The following is a 10,770-nucleotide window of genomic DNA, read 5'->3' as shown; positions in this document are numbered from 1 at the left end:
ATCGCCTTGCGGCGATGGTCTCTCAGAGTCTGGGAAACGTATCGTCAGGAGAAAAACGTTTTCCCGAGGAGGGTTACGAACTCTCACTGTAGGTAAGGGTCTGCCGCCACTGTGAACTCGTCTGGGTGGGCTGATCGACACCTGACAGGAGAGAGCCGATACCGTCCTCAGACTCATTCCAGTCCTCGTCGAGGTCGAAACCTCTCAGGAGGACCGAAGAGTATTTAAAATACGGTGTCCGAAGACACGTAGAAACGCCGCTGTCGCAGTAGAGGAGGTGGAAGTAGCTTGATCGACCGGCCAGAACTGAGAGAGCCTTCTTGTCCGGATACGAGAGACTCTGGTTCAAGACAGAATCGGCAGCTCCGATCGCGGCAAAACCCACCGTCGGTTTGGGTTCCCTCTCGCGGCCCCAAAACGACTCGAGCAGAGACATGGGCTCTGCTGGTGGGAGCGGCGATCCTTCCCCAGGTCGTTGTGCTGACGAATCAGTGCAATAACCTGGGTAAAGTTACTCTGAATCTCGAAGTTACAGCGTCTTGAGGAGTAGGAACGTCCAGTCCCACTCCACAAGAGCAGCTCCCAGGACCCTCCTCCTTCAGAAGAAGACCAGCACAGATCCCTGACGGTTGCTCCAATCACTTGCGCGTACGTCCTGGTTGGTCCTAAGGACCAACCTGGCACGTGCGGCGTCGTGACGGGATCGTGAGCGGCGCTCTCTCACGATCACTCCTATACCTCGTCTTCCTGGCGTATGCCGAGGAAGTTGAAGGTATCGGAGAGAGAGAACTGACGCTACCCCCTCCCCCCCTGACGGTCGCCTCCAATCACTTGCGCGTACGTCCTGGTTGGTCCTAAGACCATACGTGGCACGTGCGGCGTCGTGACGGGATCGTGAGCGGCGCACCTCTCACGATCACTCCTAGCTACCTCGCTTCTTCCCGGTGTAGCCCGAGGAAGTTGAAGTAGTGGAGAGACAGACCTGACGCTCCCCCCCCCCCCCCCCCGCTCGCTGGCAGGACCAGCGTACGTGGGGGGCTGCAAGCCGATCACCAACCCGCAATGGGGATCGATCTGCAGGCCTGGCCGTGCCGCTCACCTGTGGCGAGCGGCTCGACTGAGCACGTCGACCCCGGTCCCGTGCGTCAGACGAGCTGCTGCTGGTCACCGTATCCTCCCGGTCCCTGTGGGAGCGGCGGTCAGGTGACCTGCAGAGCTCGCTTTCCGCCGTGAGACCGGTGAGCGTCCTCGCGGCACATCAAACCGCTGGTACCGTCGGTCGAGGGGACCTGGGGAGGGGGGGACCTCTTCCCAGCCTCAACCCGTGGCCGGTCAGAGACCGTCACGTCCACCCGAGGTACCGGCTGGTCGCTGCGAGAGCGGCCGCTGGCCTGGCGAGAGTCACCTGAGCGGCTCTCAACAGTCTTCTGCTCCGTGCCTCGGTCATGACGCTGAGCGAACTCAGGCATCTTAACTTTGGCTGCACGGTCACCGAAGGAGATCGTACACTGGAACTTCTCGCGGACGAGAAACCGAGCCGGGTACCTGGCTTAGCAGCAGAGCTGCCAAGACCAGGCGAGGGTGTACCAGCGGTTAGCCAGCACACCCTTGGTCCCCGTCTTCTTCTTCTTCTCAGAAGGGGAGACGGGCCCCGTTCCCGAAGGAACAGGAGGACCAGCAGAAGAAACCCCCCCGTCACACCGGAGTGTGACGAGCCCTTCGAAGTTCCCGAAGGAGTCTTCTTAGGGGGAATAACAAAAAACCCGGTTACCAGCTGGTCGCTGCGAGAGCGGCCGCTGCCTGGCGAGAGGTCCACCCCTGAGCGGTTCTCGCCAGCCTTCTGCTCCGTGCCGTGGTCTTGGCGCCGAGCGAACTCTGGCGCCGAAACTTTGGCTGCACGGTCTCCCGAGGAGAGCGTACACTCGGGATCTCCGCGAACGAGAGACCGAGCCGGAACCTGGCGTAGCGGCATCGCCGCTAGCACCAGGCGAGGAAGTACCAGAGCTAACCGATACTTCCTCTGGTCCCCGTCTATCTTCTTCCTTACGGAAGGGGAGACGGGCCCCGCTCCCGAAGGAGCAGGAGGACCAGCAGAAGGACCCCCGTCCCACCGAGGTTGGGACGGGCCCTTAGAAGTTCCCGAAAAGAGACTTCTTCTTCTTCGGCTTATGGGCCTTAGAAGTCGAAGGGGAAGAGGCAGCAAACAGACGAAGACGAAGATGACACCTTCCTCTTCTTCGTCAGCTCACGCAGGACAGTCGTCAGGTCCTCCATCCAGGCCGGAGTCGGGCCTATGCCGAAGCAACACGGCCCGACTGCACCTGTCCGGAAGGACCTGGGACTGGGGAAGACACACCATGGGCAGGACCAGCATGGACAGGCGCAGGAACCAGGAGCGACAGGAACAGCAAACCAGCTCAGGAGCGGCAGGAAACAGCGGGCAGCGGTAAACACAGAAGGGACAGCCGAAGGCCAAGTAGCGGGAACCAACATCAGCGACAGGTACGGCAGGCCCAGCCATCGCCTCGTAGAATCATCGGCAGCCAGCGTGGTACTGGCGGCCGGTCCAGGGGCGAGCTGCTGGAACAGCGGAAGTCTGGGGCAGGCAACACGAAGAAAACACAGGCGGCGGCGGCATACCCCTCCTCGGTACGGCGGCGACCGGCCCTAGAAGCGGCAGACGGCGTCACCGACACAGCATGGGGTGTAGACCAGCGGGGGGAAGCAGCATAAGCGCCGTGAAGGTTGTAGTGGAGACCACCCTCCAAGGTCACCGCCCCCCAGACCTCGCTAGACGCTGCAGCAGATCGTGGATGCTAGGCACGCCCTGCCAGCCGCAGTGGCCCATACCTGTCCAAGGTCGTCTCCCACGGATGTAGCACCTGCGGTAGCACAGACAGATTAGTAAGAGGGGTTCCCTCACGCACGGGGGAGGAGACATGCCCCACCCCAAACGGAAGGAAGACCCCAAAAACAAAAATACGAGGAAGCTGAGCGGGGGGGGCAGGAAAGAAGACGAAGAATCGGATACCAAGGGAGTCGCGGAGAGCTTTCCGACGACTTCCTGGCAGACCTTCGCTTCCCTACCCCGCACAGCAGTGAAAAGTAATATGAAAATGAAACAGAATACTGCACTTGCGATTCACTTCATAGAACTTAAAGGGGGAAAAATCAATTCCCGGTAAGAGCGGAAACTTGATCCATAATAATATGATGCTAACATAAATATATTATAATGAAAATGAACAATACTGCCACTTGCTATTTTCACTTTCAACAGCAAATATAAAAGTAAGGATTAATTCCCGGGTAAGAGCAAAAAAAGGAAATTGATCTAACAAAATTAAAATTTGATGCAATTAATAAATGAAAATGAAAAGAAAACTGCATTGCGAATCCACTTTCATTGCATTCTATTCATACAAAATAAGAGGCTCTTGCCGAGCGCAATCAAGCTCTCGGCAACGAACGCACAGGGCAAAAATATAATGAAAAAGAGCACTTACATCTTTCAATTACACACTTTCGCCCAAAATACATGACTCAGCGCGAGTGCGCCCACCCCGCCTCGGCACCGAGACACAATCAGGGTTCAATTCATGAAAAGAGCGGAAATCGCCGTCTCTACGGCGATAGCTCCATGTTGATTCATAATTAAGTAATGAAATGAAAACAGTGTACTTACAGTTTTCATTTTCAAGTCAAAACAAACCATTAGTAGAAAACCCAATATAAACAAGCATACGACGATGAAGCGGGCAGAGAGCGATGACGAACACGTCCTTCACACCCGCGGCCGAAAGCAAAAGTGATTCTTCACCTCTCGGGCGCGCGCACGATCGGACAAGCAGTTAACTACCGTTCCCCTTGTTCGAAGCTTACGACCGTCCCAGCTGCCGCTAGTTACCTTCCTAGTTGTTAAAGGACCGAGGGTTTGTATTACGTATCGGAACAACTGCATTCTTATTGTATTTTGCATAAAAACAAAATGCCTTCAAATACTGATTATTTTGCATTCTTGGTGTCATATTTCTTCTGCCAGATGAGCGTTGTAGGCGTCGTAACCCTGGAAATAATTTCTGATGAATATAATTGAAAAGCGCCTTAACCTCGGAACGTCGTAAGCCGAACCCGTCGTAACCCGGGGACTGCTTGTATTGTGTGTATGATATGTTGTTCCATCCACAAGGACTTAAAAATATCATATAACCAACTGTCAGTTCCTCCCAGTATTAAATCTTGAATACATTCAAGAAAATTTTTCTCTATCTAGATAAATCCCTCTGTTTTGGCTGTTGGTTCTTTGTTCTAGAGAATTCTAGGATTTTCTAATCAGTCTTCTGATCTTTTGATAATCTAATGAGTCTGCTTTCACTAACAGTTTGCTACTATTGTGTCAATACTCTACAATAAGTAGGAAGTACTACCTGTAGTCTACACACTGCAAGTAGCCTAGGGTTTTTCTGCTATCCTTTGACCATCAGAAAGATTTTCCAACCAGAAAAGCAAAAAGCAGTCTATTTGAAAAACGTCATGCCCTTTGTTCCAAGTAAAAAAGGGTTCATCAGTATCAAGAGACAGGAGAAACCAGTGAAAACTCAGTGCTGTTCCTACTCTAGAGAGTAGGACAAATTTGGTGACACTTCCGAGGTTCAGAATCCAGATAGAGGAGCTAGATTCCCTTCATCAGTGTCAACAAGCTGTCAAAGTATTGCAACAAAGATACCATTTTCTAGTTGTTCCTCTGTTGGCAGGCATAATAGTGAAGGATCTAATACTCAAGACAAACCAGAAAATATTAACAAATGCAGAACTACATCCACCACTTTTCTTACCTGGGCAAATTTAGTTTTTCCAGCAGCAATTGGTCCATCTACAACAATTATCTTGGAATTCTCATCCATGGGCCACCTATGGGTTGTTTTATCAAGAAATGCTTGAAATAATCCATAAGAATTATCCTTGTATGGAAAAGGTGCAGGGCGTTTGTAATCTCGTCCACGCAAAGCCTTACTTACAATTGTCGCAATCTGAAACGGATGGTGTTTCAAATGAGTAAATGTAGATAAAAAAGATACTATTCTTGAACATCGTGTGACAACTTTTAAAAATTATCCAAAAACAAAGGTACAGAAACTCTCTTTAAATGTAACAAATCTTCTCTAAATATGATATTGTTAAGATACAATAAAGTTTGTTCATACTTACCTGGCAGATATATATATAGCTGTATTCTCTGAAGTCCGACAGAATTTCTAAAACTTACGACACACGTAGTGGGAGTTAGGGTGGTTAGTACCCATTCCGCCGCTGGGAGGCGGTATCAGGAACCATTCCCATTTTTCTATCAGATTTCTATCTCCACGTCTCCTGAGGGGAGGTGGGTGGGTACTAAAATTATATATATCTGCCAGGTAAGTATGAACAAACTTTATTGTATCTTAACAATATCATTTTGTTCATGGAAACTTACCTGTCAAATATATATATAGCTGAATCCCACCTTTGGCGGGTGGGAGAGACAGAAAAAAGGATTTTAGAAACATATAATGTATATGATTGACATCGTGGGTTCCTTACCTGTTAGCATAGCTGACTTCGTGATTACTGTCACCCAAGCCTGCTTCTGCTTCACTAGAGTTACCAACAAGGTAGTGACCTATGTAGTTGGTGCGCTCTAGATGATCTGTCAACGGGGACGGGACCACAATGTGACTAGACCATGACCATACTTCCAAGGGCAACGAGGCAAAAACCACCACCTAAGTTAGCCTAACAACAAACTCCCATATACCAAAGGCTAAAGGAAGGGACGGACTGTACTCGGAGCCGACCCTACAACCAAAAACATACAAATATTAAAAACTCACCTACCCTTTTCTATGGGAAAGGATGAGTGCTACCTCCTGCCCCCAAAATAGTGTCTGCGGCGACGTATGGTCCGAGAGAGTAACAGCTTTCATAGGTCGTTCTCACCTCCCGTAGGTAGTGCGAGGCGAACACTGAGTTACTCCTCCAAAAAGTAGCACTTAAAATGTCTTTAAGAGCCATGTTTTTCTGAAAGGCTATTGAGGTCGAAATAGCCCTTACTTCGTGCGCGTTAACTTTAAGTATCTTCAAGTCACTGTCTTTGCAAGAAAGCGTGCGCCTCTTTAATGGTGTTTCTTAAAAAGAATGCCAGTGCATTCTTGGACATGGGCATGTTTGGTCTCTTGACCGAACACCATAAGTTCTCTGCAGAACCTCGGCAATCCTTCGTTCTACGAATATACTCTCTAAGAGCCCTAACAGGACACAGGACTCTTTCTGGCTCTTGACCAATGATCTCTGCCATACCCTTGATCTCGAATGTTCTAGGCCACGGATTGGAGGGTTTTCGTTTTGGCCAGAAACGACATATTCAAAGAGCAGACTGCATTATGCCCTTTGAAACCGACGTGTTGCTGTTGATAGCCTGTATTTCGCTAACTCTCTTCGCCGTCGCCAGAGCAGTTAGGAATACAGTTTTCTTCGTCAAATCTCGTAGAGACGAAGATGAAAGAGGTTCAAAACGATTTGACATCAAAAATTTTAGGACCACATCCAGGTTCCACGAAGGTAGCTTCGGTAGTGGTACCTTGGTCGTCTCGAAAGATCTCAATAGATCATGGAGATCCTTATTGTTAGAGAGGTCAAGACCTCTATGGCGAAAGACTACAGATAGAACGCTTCTGTAGCCTTTAATAGTTGACACTGCCAACTTTAGATCTTGTTTCAGATAAAGCAAGAAGTCGGCGATCTGGCTCACAGAGGTAGTGGTAGAGGAAACTCCTTTTCTCTTACACCAACTTCTAAAGGCTGCCCACTTCGATTGGTAAACCGCGATTGATGATGGTCTCCTCGCGCGGCGATAGCTTTAGCCACTGATTTCGAAAAACCTCTCGCTCTGGCCAACTTTTGGATAGTCTGAACGCAGTCAGACTCAGAGCGGAGAGGTTTTTGTGGTACCTCTCGAAGTGGGGCTGTTTGAGTAGATCTCTCCTTAACGGAAGAGATCTCGGATAATCCACTAGGTAGAACATCACCTCTGTGAACCAGTTCGCTGCGGGCCAAAAGGGGGCGATTAAGGTCAACCTCGTCCCCTCCGATGCTGCAAATTTTCTCATCACCTCCCCCATGGATCTGAAGGGGGGAAAAGCGTAGAGATCCAGGCCCGTCCAATCCCATAGAAGGGCGTCTACTGCTACTGCTCCCGGATCGAGAACCGGGGAGCAATACAGAGGAAGTCTCGCCGTCCTTGATGTTGCGAAGATGTCCACTAAGGGGCATCCCCAAAGACCCCACAGTTCCTGGCATACTTCTTGATTGAGAGTCCACTCTGTCGGCAATAACTGTCCTTGTCGACTGAGGAGATCTGCCCGGACGTTCTCGACTCCGGCAATGAATCTTGTCAATATTGTGACTTCTCTCTCCTTCGCCCAAAGCAGGATCTCTTTTGCTAGAGAAAACAGGGAGCGAGAGTGTGTTCCTCCTTGTTTCTTCAAGTATGCCAGGGCTGTGGTGTTGTCCGAGTTGATCTGAACCACACGACGGGAGACTTTGTTCTGGAAGAACTGGAGCGCTAATTGAACCGCTGCCAGCTCTTTGAAGTGATATGCCAGGTTACCTGTTCCCCTCTCCAGGTACCTGACCTGACTTCCTCCCCCCCTAGAGTTGCTCCCCACCCCGTGGATGACGCGTCGGAGAACAACACTAGGTCGGGGTTCTGAAGCTTGAGGGATACGCCCTCTGACAGCTTCCACGGATCGAGCCACCATCCTAGATGTTCTTCACCTCTTCCGAGATGTTTAACTTCATGTCGAAGTTGTCCTTTTCTGTCCAGCAGTCCGACAGAAAGAACTGAAGAGGTCGGAGGTGTAGCCTCCCCAGGGAAACAAACTTCTCCAGCGAGGAAATGGTCCCCAGCAGACTCAACCATTCCCTCACCGAGCATGAATCTTTCCCTAGAAAGGCTGACACTTTTTCTATTGCCTTGTTGCTGACGTTCCCTGGGACGGAAAAGCCCGAAAAGCCACTGAATCCATCTGAATCCCCAGATACACGATGGACTGTGTTGGGGTCAGATGTGACTTCTCGAAGTTCACCAGAAGTCCCAGGGACGCAGCTAAAGACAGAGTCGTCTTCAAATCCTTCAGGCACCGGTCTGCGAGGAGGCTCGTATGAGCCAGTCGTCTAGATAGAGCGAGATTCTGATGTTGGAAAGATGGAGCCACCTCGCCACGTTCTTCATTAAGATGGTGAAGATAAAAGGGGCCGTACTCAGTCCGAAACAAAGAGCCCTGAATTGAAAGACCTTCCCTTTCAATACGAACCGAAGGTACTTCATCGATTGGGGATGTATCGGGACGTGAAAGTAGGCGTCCTGTAGGTCGAGTGATACCATCCAATCTCCAGGTCTTAAGGCCCCCAGAAACTGACTGAGGTGTCTCCATCTTGAACCTCTGCTTCTCTATAAAAGAGGTTTAGACGACTTACATCCAACCAAGACGGGCCGCCACCCCCTTCCCGATTGTTTCGGTACAAGAACAAATCTGTTGTAAATCCTGGCGTTGCCGAGTCTAAAACCTGTTCCACTGCTCTTTTCTCGAGCATCTGCTCGAGCAGGTCGAAAAGAATCTTTCGCTTTGTAGCGGATACTATGGGGACAAGTCCCTGGGAGTGGAAGTCAACGGGGGCGGCTTTATGAAAGGGATCTTGTAACCCTTCTCTATGACGTCGAGAGACCAGGTGTCTGCCTCTCTTACTCTCCAGGCTTCTGCAAACAACTGCAGCCTGGCTCCTACTGGTGACTGAAGGCACGATCTCTCACTTCTTACCCCTAGACTTGGAAGGGGCTCTACCTCTAGGAAGGCTTCTTCCTCGAGGAGACGATCTAGCGGAAGTCCCTCCACGAAAGTGCTTCTGCTTTCCTAAACTGTTGCGTTCCAGACGATGTCGAAGGGCCAGCCGGACGTCTCGAAGACTGAGCCAACAGGTCTTGTGTGGCTTTCTCCTGCAGACTCACTGCCAGATCCTTCACCATAGCTTGGGGGAAGAGATGACTCGAGAAAGGGAGCATACAAAAAAGTTCTGTCCTCTGAGCGGGAGAGACAGACTTAGCCGCGAAGTTGCAATAAAGCGACCTTTTCTTAAGAACCCCTGCTGAAAATGAGAGGCTAACTCCTCTGAGCCATCCCTGACGGCCTTGTCCCTGCCTGACAATACACTGGACAGCTCCCCCAAGCTGATCGAGTCTGGCTTACGAGATTGGTTGTCTAAGGCTCCAAGACACCAGTCTAAAAAGTTGAAAACTTCTAAGGACCTAAAAAGTCCCTTCAAAAGATGGTCCAGTTCGGAAGTCGTCCAAGAAACCTTAGCCGATGCTAAAAGGGCCCTCCTTGAGGCATCCACCACGCTGGCGAAATCACCTTGAGCCGACGTAGGAACCTTCAATCCTAATTCCTCGCCTGTCTCATACCACATCCCTGCCTTACCGCTAAGTCTAGACGGAGGCAGGGCGAAAGTAGTTCTTCCTTTTGCTTTCCTAGACTCCATCCAGGCGTTTACCTTCCGGAAAGCTCTTTTCGTAGATAACGACGTCTTCATCTTCACGAAACCTGGAGACTTACTTGTCTTCGACGACGAAAACTGAGAAGGAGGAGAAGGAGGAGCAGCTGGCTGAAAAGTATCGCCAAACGAATCACGAAGTAGTCGTGCCAAAACTTGATAATCTGACGAGGCAGACGTAGCAGGTTGATCATCATCAACATCCTCCGAAGAAACCGCTAAGTTCTCCTTCTTCCTACCCGAGTGCAAGTCCGAAGGAAGAGGCAGAAGTCCTTTAGCTCCAAGTCTCCTATCTGAACGATGAAAAGAAGACGAGGGTAACGGATCCTTAACAGTAACAGGATCAGGAGAACCTATAAGAGGCGAACGTGCCAAAGGCTCGGGAACCACATCCGAGTGACAGCGAACTTCCACATTCGCGTCCACAGAGGTCTTACTAGAACGTCTACGAGCGTCCATCTGAGCGTCCAATGTAGCGTTCTCTCGAGCGTCCAAATCAGCGTCCAACCGAGCGTCCAGCGAAGCGTCCAACGGAGCGTCCAACGGAGCGTCCATCAAAGAGACTCTTCTACCGTCCCGCGAAGCGTCCTTCCGAACGTCCAGGCAAAGAACTTGATCCACTGCCCCCGACTAACATAACTTGAGCGTCAACACTGACATGTCGAAGAGGTGCAGAGCGCAAATCGTCGTCAGCAGAAGCGTCGAAGTCGGAACGCCGGCGTCTCTCTACGGGAAGGGAGAGGAGCATGCAGAGAACTCTCTCTAACTTGGCGTCTAACGTCACCTCTAGATGAACTGGGAAGCAAAACGACGTCTAGAGGGCGAAATATCAGAGACTGGGACGAAAAAAGGAGCCATTGGAGAAGACTGCTTAGATCTCTTGATAGGCAGTCTATCGTCTTCCTTCGACGCGGGACCGTCTCCTTCTGTTTCAGTAAAGCGTCCAGTTTGCCGCTGGCATCGCAATGATGATCTCCGTCTGAGATGTCTCCTTACGCGAGACGAGCTGCGCTTGCGAGAAGGAGAGGGGCGAGGGGACGCCTTCTTCCTTCTCCCAAGAACAGCCTTGGCTCTAGAGCGACTGGGGCGCTCGAGGGCGTCATCGTCGGATGACGTCCTATACTTCTTCTGGGGCGGAAAGGCTACGCTTTCCGGAGAAGAATGCCACTCAGACATAGCATGACG

The 10,770-nt window shown here is 50.8% G+C and overlaps 1 protein-coding gene across 1 annotated transcript in view; it reads right to left on the bottom strand.

Annotated features, from left to right (window-relative positions):
- LOC135198932 (NADH dehydrogenase [ubiquinone] 1 alpha subcomplex subunit 10, mitochondrial-like) overlaps positions 1-10,770 on the bottom strand; it is a gene marked incomplete in the record, with an annotated part of 55,787 nt that overhangs the window by 32,644 nt on the left and 12,373 nt on the right.

The sequence above is a fragment of the Macrobrachium nipponense genome, chromosome 23, assembly GCF_015104395.2.
Source record: "Macrobrachium nipponense isolate FS-2020 chromosome 23, ASM1510439v2, whole genome shotgun sequence".
Taxonomy (NCBI): Eukaryota; Metazoa; Arthropoda; class Malacostraca; order Decapoda; family Palaemonidae; genus Macrobrachium; species Macrobrachium nipponense.
The sequence above is the reverse complement of the archived record's forward strand: the minus strand, read 5'-3'. Positions and strand labels throughout refer to the sequence as shown.